This window comes from Ambystoma mexicanum, chromosome 4p (genome assembly GCF_040938575.1).
Source record: "Ambystoma mexicanum isolate Mex_15411 chromosome 4p, UKY_AmexF1_1, whole genome shotgun sequence".
Classification (NCBI taxonomy): Eukaryota; Metazoa; Chordata; class Amphibia; order Caudata; family Ambystomatidae; genus Ambystoma; species Ambystoma mexicanum.
In genome coordinates, this window is record NC_090927.1 from 15638675 (window position 1) to 15652930 (window position 14256).

Here is a 14256-nt window from a genome sequence, read left to right on the forward strand (position 1 = left end):
TTCATCAATTCTGGTTTTCTACTGCTTCCTATTTTTTCAGGATTTTGAATGCAGGCTTCTTCTAACTGCTATATTAAAGCATAGGTATTTGGGCGTATCCTCTCTCTGCTCAGGTATCCTCCTGGTATCCTCTCTCTAGCTTGGGTAACCTCCTGGTATCCTCTATGCTCGGGTATCCTCCCGGTATCCTCTATGTATTGCTCGGTCACCCTGGAGTCACTATTTCCTTCCCCTTATATATATACATTCTACTCTACCTCTAACTTTATTTTTGTCATGCCTCCCTCCGTTACCTTCCCTTACTTGTCATGCAACTTTTTCCCAAAGCGTTCAGTCTTTTTCACTCACTGTTCGCATGTTTTCCTCTCTGGATCCTCAGGATCACTGCCTTCGTCACCGCCTCTCCTGCTTTTCGCTCGATCGGCTGCTCGTAGAAGTGGGAAGGGGTTTGTGGGTGCAAACACAGGTTCCTTCAGACCTCACCCTGCAGGTTTTTCAATTTAGTCTAGCCACTATCTACGGGGAGCTTCTCGGTCTACTTAGCCGGATGGCAAAGAACTTGTGATATTGCTGAGGACCTCCAGTTACTTTAAGTCGACGGTCAATGGGTGTTTTATCTAATCGATAATCGATAAACCATCCTCTCCTTGCTACCAAGTGTGCACTAGGACCCCAACCAGCCCATAAAGCTGGGGGTTGCCCAATAGCACTTTAAGATGAGTAGCAGCACTGTGAGATGAATGGGGATGCAGATTAATACTCTAGCATCAAATCAATAATGACAACTCAATGGTTTGGCAAAGGGAGTCCGTTTAATGACAAATACAAAAAACATGGAGTTCATGAATATCAGCAATCACTCGATCTTCCTTCTCGCTTCAACAACTCCAACAAACTTCATAAAAAAACTCATTTTTTTGTACTAAAAACTCATCATCACTGACGTGTAACGCTTAAAATGTTGCATGCAATTCTATTGGTTATAGGAAGGTAACTTTAATATAGGTACTATATCTGTATATGGTAACTGAGTGAGGGGATTGGACAAACACTGTCAGGTGGGGCATCCAAGCCCTACTTTCAAAATGGCTACTGTAGACGTCACTAAAAGTATGATGTCTCATAGGTTCTACTAACTATAGGACCCTAGATTACTTGGTCCACTATGATTGGGTTGGCAACAACCCCACTCATACTTTTCCACTAGCTTAGCAGCATTCAGAATAGCCGGCCAGGTGCAGGGAGCTTGTCTGCACCCCCAGACTTCCTCCAATTATTTCTACAATCAATCATCACCTCAGTGGTCATGTGTCAATTATTTCTTTGTGGTTGGCCTCGAGACTGCTTCTCGGTCTGGAAAAGTTAAGACATCTGTGCATGGCACGAGGACACGCATAGGTGTGAAAGTTTCATCCCTTCTCGCTTGGCTGGTCACGTGATTCAGACACTGTGAAATTGTCTTATTCTTCAAGCAATGTGTGTATTTGATTTAGTCTTGTGAACCATCTGCCTCCTGTGGCTTATCTTGACCTTTCAGAACAGGAAACTCTGTTCTTTGCTTCATTAATTGTATCCACTGTTGGTCTATTTCAGCCGATACCACCTTGGCTTCTTGGCATGATTTGCATGCGTCTAAGTTTCTTTCTGTCTTTAGTTTTAGATTTGCTTACTGTGGGGCTCTTCTCCTGAGACCTTTAGTAACCTTTGGTAGATTCTGCTCTTGTGCATACTGAAAGTATACCTATATAAAGTGCTCCTTGAGGTAGATTTATGTATAGGTGGCACTTGCAGCAATCTATCTTACTACTAAGCATAAGCAAGCCTCCCGATTCTTTGCTTCTTGCGGTTCCATGCATATGTACACGTGTGGACTAACTGAATATCTTCATCGTGCTCATGGCATAAGCTTGTAACATTTTGACATCGTTATTTCACTTTTAGGTTCATGATGTCCCTTATCCATGGTGTTTCATCTCTTTTCGTCATTCGCAGGTCGTCATATCTTCTAGTCCGGGTTGTTGTGACGTCACAATTCGTCTTCCTTCAGTATCTTTTTAGCTTCTTCAGGAACTGTGCTCTGACATTCTTCATTTTGTTTCATTTGTCGATATGGCTTTCTCAATGGGTACCTTCCTGTCCAGGCTTTCTTGGGTGGCAGTACTTCAACAGGTGCTGTTCTTCTGATAGGTACTGGACAGTGCCCCCCTGCGGCTCTCTGCTGGTTTATTTGCTCATCGTACGTCACATATTTCGGCGTGAATGTTCCTCGTACTTCAAAATGAACGGTTGGAGTGCGGGTCGTGCTTGGGACCTCCTCTACAATGGTGTGAACCACTGCAGGACTTTCTATCCAACCTATTGTGCATGGAAAGATCCTTGAAGAGGGCATCATGGCCAATGATGTCTTAGGCAGCAGAGGGGTTCAGTATGATGGGGTTTTAGGGGATACTGTTTGTCCAAGATGTGGAGAGTGTTATCAGTCAATTGGAATGTGGGGGTCTGTGCAACATGGTGGTCAGAATCTGAATGTGTAGTCCAGTGGGTGATTGCTTTGAGTGATTGTTTCATGCAACTGGTTCCTGCTGGTCTTCACTTTGCGGTGGAAAGGGAGACTTGTGATGGGTACCTGTGTCTAGTGTGGGTAGGGGTGTATCTGTTTATTATCAGTACATCTGCGAAGGTGCTGTGTGTGTGGGATGTGTTGAGCATTTTGAGATGCTGTGTGAATGCTTCACCTGTGATCACTTGCGCAATGGAGATGGGGAATGTGGCATCTTTGCAGGATGTTATATAGCTTAGCATTGCATGCCATTACACAGTTCCCCTGACAGCCTGGAGTGTTGCATGCATGCCATTTCGCAGATCCCCGGCCAGCCTGGAGTGCTGCATGCATGCCATTACACAGGTCCCTTGCCAGCTGGAGTGCTGCATGCATGCCATTACACAGCTCCCCTGCCAGCTGGAGTGCTGCATGCGTGGCATTACACAGGTCCCTTGCCAGCCTGGAGTGCTGCATGCATGCCATTACACAGCTCCCTTTCCAGCTGGAGTGCTGCATGCATGCCATTACACAGGTCCCCTGCCAGTCTGGAGTGCTGCATGCATGTCATTACACAGGTCCCCTGCCAGCCTGGAGTGCTGTATGCATGCCATTACACAGATCAGCTGCCGGCCTGGAGTGCTGTATGCATGCCATTACACAGGTCCCATGCCAGCCTGGAGTGCTGCATGCATGCCATCACACAGGTCCCCTGCCTGCCTGGAGTGCTGCATGCATGCCATTACACAGGTCCCCTGCCAGCCTGGAGTGCTGCATGCATGCCATTACACAGATCCCCTGCCGACCTGGAATGCTAAATGCATGCCATTACAGAGGTCCCCTGACAGCCTGGAGTGATGCATGCATGCCATTACACAGGTCCCCTGACAGCCTGGAGTGATGCATGCATGCCATTACACAGATCCCCTGACAGCCTGGAGTGCCGCTGCTTGAAGGCACGGTGATAGCTCTGGAGTGTGAAATGAGTGGCCTGTGTGAAAGAGCGCGAGAGAGAGAGAGAGAGAGAGAGAGAGAGGCTGAAAGGGAAGGAGCAGTTTGCAGCCAGCTTATACTCTGTTACTTTTCATCAATAAAGTTAACATCAATTACCTTGTAGCAGAGTGGCTTCCAGCCTTATTTCAGTCTGAGGGCTGTTAGAGTGTTAGTACAGCCTTGTGGAGGAATGGTCCCGATCTCTGCACATCATGGTATGTTGTTGCAGGCATGGGTGGACGTCTGTGGCGTGCTTGGCGCTGTCTATCATCTATATCTTAATGGAGCAGCATTTCTCGGTGGATTGTGGTATTGCAGGTTCTGGCCACGGCATTTAAGCAATGGGCAGAACAACACAAGAGAGTCCTGGTAGGACTTGGAAAGGGCCAGAATCCCTACTCCACACATCTCAGGTAGGCCAGCACCATGTCCTTCACACCTCTTACACCCCTTCCCATACCCACTCTCACCGACACATTCACATGCCGTCTCGCCGCAATCCGCGTTTCTCCAATGCACACAACCTCATCCACAGTTTCAAACCTATGGGCCCCATTACGAGTTTGGAGGCAGCCATGCCCTTAATAAGGGTATGGCTGCCTCCAAACTCGGGTCCGGGTCCGTGGTCCCAGAATGGGGAAATACCGGGCCATTCCGACTTTGGAGGAACCATCCCGATTCCCATTTGAGCCCCAATAGGGCTCAATGGGAATGGGTAGCATGCTAACAACGGGCCCGTTAATGACGGGCCCGTTGTTAGCATGCTGGTCCCCTCGCAGGACCTGCAAAGGACGTCTGGTCTGACCAGACGTCCAGAGCGGGTCCCGCGAGGGGACCTGGTAATGAGGCGGTACGGGATTAATGGCACCGGCACCTTTACCGGCGCCGTTATCCCCTTACGGCTCACTTGTAATGAGGCCCTATATCTTTTGACTGCAATGCCTCTTGCCAGTGGGACAGTGCAGGACCCCTGGGGTGCAGCTCAGAAAGATAGAATGCCCTGGCACTTATTTCTTACAAATTAATCCCAATCAAGTTGACAATCTATATGTGATTTCCGTCATGCATCGCGTGTAAGATGGAAACTTCCCTGGTTATTTCTTTGCATCAGGATATCGTCAGATTAATGAATGGAAACACACAAACATGTGTGATGAGCCTAATGCAAACATGCAGCCTTTCATATTGGAATCATGAGTACATGTCCTATCACCAAGACTCCTAATGTTATTTTACATTGCAGTGTGTTTTGAAGTGCAATGTATGTCTCGTGCAGGGTAGAGGGATGGGTGCTGTGCTGCGGACGGAGGCGCAGGTGGTCACTGTGGATTGACGGGGAGCATGCTGTGGAGGGGGCCACAGCCCACCGCAGAGGGACCGATCACTGAGACAGGGTGTAATCTCTTGTCTTTGGAAGGTTTCCCTGGCTTTGTTGTGCTGCTGGTCAGAAGTGACATCTCTCTGGAGGTCCATTCCCTCCGGTGTCTCTGCAGCTGCCGTCTCCAGAATCGTTCTCTGCCTGCGCCGTGGGATGCACTGTGCATAGAAGTGTCTCAGGTGTGTCTGTAATGACAATACTTTCACCATCACAGGATAGGTCAGGATAGGTCAGGATAGGATGCTCTGGACACAAGGACGGCTTTTCAGTTATTGACATCCTGACACAGAAAGATCCTTAGTTTTTGGTTTTTAGGTAGGGAAACTCCTCTTTAGAATAGTGCTGCACTGCTGGGCTGTATCTTCAACCCAAATGCTACATCATCTTTCGAGGCCTGAGCGGAACACCAACGAGTACCTTATGGGGAAACAGCCAAACACCTGAGACCTGTTTACTTACGAGTCTGGTGCACATAACAAATGAATAAACAAACAAACAAACAAACCTAGTGAAGCTGATCCTGCCTGGGTGTGGATATTCATTACCCAACCACCAAGCACAGAACACAGCATTTGCCCAATGGGTTACACTGTGCATACTGCACATGGTATACTTTGTCATTTCCCTTTTTTTTGTTATATGGTTAAATATTTAATCATTAACAAGTGGAAAAAGAAATATACATTTAATAAATCACATCAAAATATTCCATTAACAATCAATTAAAAAAAGAAAAAGTATTACCACATTTGATGAAAGATATAGATAAAAACATATTTTGCATGCTTAAAAGCATTTACTTATCAAAACAATGGTCCTCATTACGATAGTGGCGGTACAGTGATAACGGTGCCGGTAGTGATGTAAGCGCCGTTATCACTGTACTGCCACATTACGAGATCTGCTTGCGGGTGCCGCTCTGCACGCCTGGTCAGACCAGGCGTGCAGAGCGGCACCCGCGAGCAGAACTGGATGGTATCAACGGTACCGTTATGAACGGTACCGCTGCTGCCATCCTTCACATTCCCATTGAGCCCTATGGGGGCTTAAATGGGAATGGGGACGTACTGGCTACGGGTCCCGTGAAAGGGGAATTACCGAGCCTGCCGAGGTCGGAATGGCCCGGTTACTCCCCTTTCGCAGGACCCGGAGCCAGACCCGAGTTTGGGGGTAGCCATGCACTTATTAAGGGCATGGCTACCTCCAAACTTGTAATGAGGCCCAATGTCACTCAATAAGTAATTCATCAACTTGTGAGATAACACTTGCCGGTAAAACCTCCTTCAAAAAGCCTAATGTGACAAAACTCGAGCCATTAAACCCGTTCTAATCCATACTACTTTGCCAGACTATATCACTGTCTAGTGTTCTGTGACCTTCGATAAGATGTTTAAAATAAAAGAGCCGCCAGTCACGCAGGGCATGGCAGTCCAGTATTATATGGCCCAGGGTTCCAATCTGTCCCTCCGAGTTACAGAACCTGTATGTCCTACCTTCCCTGGCCCCTAGAATTTCCCTGGTCGGCCAAAGCTTTAGCCTTAGCCTCCGTAATTGGGAATCTAGCCAAGCAGGATGGCATAGCCCCCACTAGTGTAACACCAAGCAAGCAGGCATAGCCCCCACTAGTGTAACACCAAGCAGGCTGGAATAGCCCCCACTGGTCTAACACCAAGCAGGCAGGCATAGCCCCCACTAGTCTAGCACCAAGCAGGCAAGCATAGCCTCCACTAGTCTAACACCAAGCAGGCTGGAATAGCCCCCACTGGTCTAACACCTAGCAGGCAGGCATAGCCCCCACTAGTCTAACACCAAACAGGCTGGAATAGCCCCCACTGGTCTAACGCCAAGCAGGCAGTCATAGCCCCCACTAGTTTAACACCAAGCAGGCTGGAATAGCCCCCACTGGTCTAACACCAAGCAGGCAGGCATAGCCCCCACTAGTCTAACACCGAGGAGGCTGGAATAGCCCCCACTGGTCTAACAGCAAGCAGGCAGGCATAGCCCCCACTAGTCTAAAACCAAGGAGGCTCGAATAGCTCCCACTGGTCTAACACCAAGTAGGCAGGAATAGCCCCCACTGGTCTAACACCGAGCAGGCTGGAATAGCCCCCACTGGTCTAACACCGAGCAGGCTGGAATAGCCCCCACTAGTCTAACACCAAGCAGGCTGGAATAGCCCCCACTGGTCTAACACCAAGCAGGCGGGAATAGCCCCCACTGGTCTAACACCAAGCAGGCAGGCATAGCCCCCACTAGTCTAACACCGAGGAGGCTGGAATAGCCCCCACTGGTCTAACTCAAAGCAGGCAGGAATAGCCCCCTGGACTAGCACCGAGCAGGCAGGAATAGCCCCCACTGGACTATGTAAGAGGATTCAATTCAACACTACAGCTAAGTCAACGCCTAGTCTATAATACTGAATGAAAACCCTTATTGATATATCTTTATGTCCAGTTCATGCGTTCTGGATGACTACCCCTATATAACACCCCTCTCTTGGAATCCTCCTGACCCCACTGAGCCAAGAAGTAGTTCTGTTTTGCAAGTTAAAGGTTTATTTGAGAATTTAAACAATGTATATATATATCACGCTTTATAATAAATTAATAATTGAATATCACACTTAATCTGATCAGTAATCAATAATGGATAGTCCGACACTAGCACACTTCTTTATAATCAATGATGAGTGGTTATAGGATGGATAAGATAGCAACAATACTTTTATGGTTTCAAATGGATGCAATGTGGAATGAAATGCAGTACAGAAAATAACTTGATAGGATTTCAGCAAATGACAATGTAATCACTTTCTTGGACAATTCACCCCCCCCTTTTATGCAATGCAAGGAAATGGAAGGGAGGCACACAGTTCTCAGAAATGCAATCAAATGTGATTCAGTTCACCCCAGCAAGCTTAGACTACAGAAGTTTGAAACACAGGCCCAAAATGCTTTTATATGTGCTGGCAATGAAGTGAAAAATATGCTAAAATGCTTTTAATTCCCTCTAGAGGTTCAGGGTGAGTGGTATCTAGTTAATATTAGTCCAGGCTCACTCTTGCCATGATTCAGGAATGATTGGCAGGTTAAACGAATTTTTTCTTTAACGGAAGGCAAGCAGCAGCAGATTTTTACACGTGGAGAAACTTGCAAATCGCGGCAAAATGTCAAATCGCGGCAGATTTTTCCGAGTACGCCGGGCGCGATTACAGAGGAACTACAAGGACTATCAATATCGTTTTGGGGTCGTAGGACAGCCTAGGATCTCAGCTTCCAGATGAAAGTTACTGCAAGTCTCTAAGACAAACGGTCGCGGAGATATGAGCGATTTTGTGAAGGTCGTTTTTCAGATTTGAAATTTTAAAGTTCAAAAAGACAAGTGACAGCTAGCAACTGGAAAATGACAGGTGACAGTTAGGAGGCAGTTCTGGTTAGATTAAAATAGATTGAATTATATTATTTTAACTAAGAGATTGGTTCTGCACAGTTCTGCTATGTACTCACAATATATTTAGAAATAGAATGGGCCTCGCCACGGATCTGGTCAGGTTTTGGACTGGACTCCGGTTCAGCTCTCTGGTTCTGCTGACAGCGGTCTGGGTCAGCTCTACTCTGCTGGTCTGGTCTGGGTCTCTGAAGGTGGATAGATTGAAGTCTCTATGTTGGCTCTCTGGAGGTTTAATGGAAGTAAAGTATGGATTTTTCCGGCAGAGCGTCCCGCAGCACATGGAAATGAATGTCCCTATCTGTCCTGTCTGTCTGCTTTTATCTGATTTTTAAAATGGGTGTGTGTGCAGCATCACTAGACCCTACCCCTCTACACTTGCCATTGGCCCAATTCTCCCCTCTCCCATGATTGGGGAAGGAACTGTGAGTCAGAGTGATGCTGTAGGTTTTATGGGTCTGAGGATCCTCCCCTGTCAAATTGCACACAATCTATATTTTGACCCAAAAGACATATTTCATAGCTACACAGTGGTTTGAAAGTACATGCACCCATCATGCATTACAGGAGGTATACCCTGTCCAAATCTGCTCTTCCTGGGAGCTTGCATTCAGAAATGGTGACATTTGCACTTTTTAACTGGTTTCGCAATATCGGACATTACCCCAAATTTACAAACATGTGCGCAAGGAGTATGGACATTAGTTGATGAAGTGTCAGATTTTTCACATGCACAAATTTTGAGTAATATCCTCTTTTCCGCCAAAACCCCCCTGAACATACCACCGGGTCCTAACACGTCTTCAAATGTGCACCGAAAAATCACAAGAATGATGGTATCATTTAAATAATTTTCACAAGTCCGCTCTATGAATGATCCATCTTTTTCTAAAACCATATTCTGGCTCCAGGGGTGTGTCTTTTCAGGTCACATGGTACAGAAACCAGTCTTTCCAGTTTCTGCCAAGCTCAGAGACCCTGCCCCTCCCAGCTTCCGCCAAGAGGAAGCTGTTTTACGACATCTGCAATAAACCATCTGCCTGGGTGAAGGGGGTTGCATTGTTCAGAGCTCCTGTATTCTGTGGGGGCTCCCCTTAATTCAATTATCAGAGAGATGGCATATCCTTAGTGTGGCCAGCAGGAAACAGCCAGGCCTGGGAAGTTACTTGTGAATCAAGTTTCACTCCTGATGGGGGTAGTTGCCAGGCAAAATTGGAATCTCTTTAAGCCAGTTTTTAGCCACATGTCATTCCTGTTCTCCAGTTTTCTGCATTCAAATAACTAACAATTTTTTACATATGCAGCTAGAATGCTGATTCTAAGTTTAAAACTATGACATTTAAACAATTGCAGCCTATGTGACACTCAAAAGTAGGTCACTCATTTCTTTTAAACATTTAGATTTTTAGTGTCTTTCAGTCCAAATTTACTTAAACTGCTGAAATCCACAGCTCAGCCAATCTTGTTATAAACCTTCAAGTCACTTCAGAATATAACTTTACATTGGATCCACCTCTCAGTAAGTCTTTCTTTGGCATGCTTTGGGTTCATTTATTCAGTTTTACATAAAATCTGCCGGCTTTCTGATAGTGGTGAGTACTGGTACTGCACCCATTTTTGGGATTTAAGAAATGAATTCCCCACAATTCTAGGTTGCTTTTGGCAATCAGCATTGCCATTCCCAATGGTTTCAGACTACTGTGTGGGTAGTCCAATGGTGGTTTTAAGCAGTGCCCTTCTGTGCCCATAACATCGGCAAAAATGGGTGGCAGCCTATTCTTCATGCATTTCCCTGTGCATTTTCTGGGAAGCTCTGGCCATCATGATGTTTTCCATGTCAGTACTGCACAGTTTTGAGGTAGGGCTTGGATGCATGGATAAAAACATCCCACAAGCCCCCCTCTTGCGATGGCCATTCGGTTTCACTGATGGGACTCGCAAGACCTGGGATGTTTCCTCATCTTCTTCCAATAGATGGCACAGTTCAGCATCTTTTCCTCCATCCGGTACTGATCGATCGGTTCTCCTCGCCGGTCCTGATGGGAATATTGGGCGGTACACCGGGCCCCTTGCGTCTCTGCTCCCGGTCTCCGGATCGTCCTCCTTGGCCCGTCTCCAGGTTTTCTTTCTCCTAGGACGACAAAGGAAGAGCGGCAATACCTATTCATGGACGTTTTTCCACCACCGTTGAGATAGTGGGACAGCATATGAATTTCATCATAACGAAACATTACATTCTTATTTTGAAAAAAAAAATATAACTAAGAGACAATTTCATGCAAATCACAATATTTTAGAGACTAGATGTGGTATGCTTAATGGTTGGAACTGAATTAGTCTGAGACAGTACCCGCTAGGATTCCAGAGGATTCCTCCAGTTGTTGCAGAGTGTGCCTGGGATGGCAACACTTCAACTGGTTTATGTGGATCCACTTGTCTTCCCCCGCTGCCAAAGGACCTTTGGGGATGTGGATTTTGTAGGCCACAGGGGAGATTTTGTCTATAATCTCAAAGGGTCCCTTCCATTTAGGCAAACATTTTCGCTGTTTGGCCTGGTTCCTTTGGAAATTGTATAGATAGACCCGGTCTCCCACCTGATATTCCTTCCTGGAAGTCTTCAGGTCATAGTGGGTCTTCATGCTATCAGCTGATCTTTCTAGATTCCGCTGAGCATAAGCAAAAGCATGTTGAAGGTGTTTCCTTAAATTCTCCACATACTCATGAGTTGTGGAGGCATTTATCAGTGTCTGCTCTTGGGTCCTGTAGAGCAAATGCTGGGGAAGCACCATCTTGCGCCCAGTCATCAACTCAAATGGTGACATTTTGGTTGCAGATGAAGGGGTAGATCTGATGGCCATTAGGACCAGAGGTAATCGGATATCCCAACTTGGCCCAGAATCTGCCACAAACTTCTTTAATATGCTCACAATTGTCCGGTTGTATCTCTCTACTGCCCCAGAAGAAGCTGGCCTGTAAGCAATATGCAACTTCCTTTTGACCCCCAGTATCTCCCACATCTTTGTCATTACTTCACTGGTGAAGTGGCTACCTCTGTCTGACTCAATCCTTTGAGGTAGACCAAAACGGGAAAAGATGTGGTTAATCATCAAGGCAGCTGCAGTTTCTGCCTTGCAATTTGGGGCTGGGAGACATTCCACCCACTTGGTAAACAAGCATGTCACAGTCAACATGTAATTATTCCCCCTAGCAGAGCGAATCACAGGGCCTACAAAGTCGATTTGTAAATCTGACCATGGGAGTGTCATCCCCCTCTTTTGGAGAGGTGCACGGTGCGTGAGGGATGATGGCTGAAATTGTGCACACACAAGACACCCCTTCAAGTATTGGGCGAGGTCCTGCCCCATGTGTGGCCAGTATGCAACCTCTCTTAAGATTTCCAATGTTGAGTGAAACCCCCTATGACCGGCGGTGGCCGCATCATGGGCGTGACTTAACATCAGGCTTCGGAATGAGGTAGGAACCACCCACTGATCGTGGCCAGCTTTGGATTTCCTTACCAACAAACCGTCTTGGATCCGGAACATTTTTGGACATTTCATCAACACTCTTAGGTCCTCTTTCCCAATGTAATCGGTATCCGTCAGGGGAAAGTTCTCAGGGTCCTCAATGTGCTGGTAAAATTTACCAATTATTGGATCCCCCTTCTGAGCGGTAATCAAATCAGCATCAGGGGTCTCCTTGCTCCATTGGGCAATTGACAGATCATGGTGAGCATTTGTCTGGGACCTAGTGATAGCAGTGACCTGGATTTCCCCCAACAGGGACTCAATCTCAATTAGATCCCCTTGGATGGCCCCGGTTTTGGCCAGCTGATCAGCTAAGTCATTTCCAGTTTTGTCTGGTCCCTCTACTTTGGAATGACCCTTGATCTTTTTCCAATAGATGGTCATCTCATTCGAGGTGACCAGATCATCAATGTTTTGGATCAACTTCCCATGTTTCAAGGGTTTGTTGTTAGCACATAACATGCCTCTGGTTTTCCAATTAACCAGGTGCTCCACGAACCCGTTCCGTACATAATCCGAATCTGTGATTATGACCAGTTCGTGGAGTTGATGCTGGACAGCAGTGAGGATGGCCTGATGCACAGCCATCAATTCTGCCACCTGACTACTTCGGGGACCAATTTTGTATCCAGCGCAGGGTTCTGGGAACTCCTTCACCCATGCATTCCCTACGCCAGCCACCAGTTCTTTCTCCCCGTTGTTGTCAACATGGTAAGAGCATCCATCCACATAGACAGTGGGCATTCCCTCACACTTGTCTTCTTCAAAGATTTTGTGAGGGGAATTAAGGTATGCCTCTGTGTTGTCCTTTATTTTTAGACTTTCGTCCTCGAGACAGTTTTCTCTAGCACAATCATGCAAGTCAGCCAGACCTTGCGCGAGGGGACTCTTCTTGTTTTGGCCATATCTGACCTCCACAGGAAAGCCTTGCATTGACAGAATCCAGGAAGTAATTCGGGAATTACTCACATTCCCGGCTCGGATTCTGTCACTTTGGAGATATTGCAGAGGCTGGTGTGGAGTCTCCACTATGATGTGTTCCCCCTGGATAAACGGGCGGTAATTCTTCAATGCCCACACCGTTGCCAGGAGTGCCTTCTCACAATCGTTGAATTTTTCCTCCACAGAGGATAAAGTTTTGCTCGCATAGGAGATTACTTTACTGACCTTGTCATGCTTTTGGTATAATACCGCCGTCAAGCACTTATTAGAGAACCCTGTCTCCAGGAAGAACTCCTTGTTTCTGACAGGGTAAGCTAGGCAGGGCGCTTGTGAGAGGCTTCTTTTGAGTTGTCTTACTGCCTCGGCTTGTTCTGGACCCTATTCCCACTTGACCCCCCCTTCAGGAGATGAATCAGGGGTCTGGTGATCTCTGCGTAGCCCTCAATGAACTTTCTGCTGTAATTAGTCAGTCCAAGGAGGCTCCTTAGTTCCCGCAGAGTTGTGGGGTCTTTCAGTTTTTGAAGTGCTTCCACTTTCTTTTCCTGGGGACAGAGACCCTGAGGAGTAATCTCATGCCCCAAGAAATTAACACGGGTTCTACACCACTGTGCTTTCTGAAAGGAAAGTTTTGCTCCGGCGGCCCTCAACTGGGTCAGAACATAACGGATCTCCGCTATGTGTTCCTCCACAGATGAACTTTTGATGAGGACATCATCTACATAAGCCAGGTTACCCCTCGCACCCAGGTCGGGCATGGCCTTATGTAGGAAAATATTGAACTCATTACCGGAGTTAAGGTATCCGAAGGGAGTCCGGGTCCATGTATACTGCTGGCCCCCAAAGGTAAAAGCCAGCTTGTATTGGTCCTCCCTACTGACCTGCACGGTCCAGTATCCATTGGTCAGGTCTATTGCAGTGAATACCTGTGACCCCTGAATCTGGGCCAGCCCTTGGTCAATGTAGGGCAGAGGCCATTGGGAAGTATGGACCCGTTTGTTGAGCTCCCTGAGGTCGGCGCAGAGTCTCCACTGGCCGTTTGGCTTTAATATTCCCAGCACCGGATTATTGAAGGTGCTGTGGATGGGACGGATTATTCCCCGGGACTCAAGGTTCTTAATTATTTCAGTAAGGGACTCCATTGATGCGAGAGGCAAGCGATATTGCTTCACAAACACAGGAGTCATGCCAGGGTCCGTGGGGATTGTTGTTGTGTGGATGTCAGTGCGACCACAGTCATATGAGTCTACCGCAAAGAGATCTTGGAAATCCAAGAAAACTTGTTTCAACTTTTGCTTTTGTTCCAGAGTCACACAGGCATCAGCTAGGTTGACTCTCTCTTCCACCATCTGCCTGAAGCCTGGAAAGACTTCTGGTTTGGCTATCTCAGCGGTCTCCTCCAGCTGGGTGGATAAGTCCCTGGTCAGAGTGCT